Below are 309 nucleotides of genomic sequence, written 5' to 3' on the forward strand. Positions count from 1 at the left end.
CTTTTCTCAAACGTTGCGCCTCCACTATTTGTTAATTCATTAATAGAATTTTAAACCGGTTATGATTGAACCAAACCGTGGATACTTAAACCGGGAATTGTACTCCCTCATCAATGGTGAACTTTTAGATCTAATGCATTATGAAATGTACATTAAATACTAGCTAAGTATGAGAAAGGCTGGTTTTATACTTGTTGGCCATTATTATTGATGGCCTTAGGATTTGTTAAGAAATGGGTTTTATATAAGAGTTTCTTTTGATGGTCTTAGTGAGTCGAAATAGGGATGTATTACTCTTAAGTTGCAATA

The sequence above is a fragment of the Capsella rubella genome, unplaced genomic scaffold (assembly GCF_000375325.1).
Source record: "Capsella rubella cultivar Monte Gargano unplaced genomic scaffold, Caprub1_0 scaffold_250, whole genome shotgun sequence".
Lineage (NCBI taxonomy): Eukaryota > Viridiplantae > Streptophyta > Magnoliopsida > Brassicales > Brassicaceae > Capsella > Capsella rubella.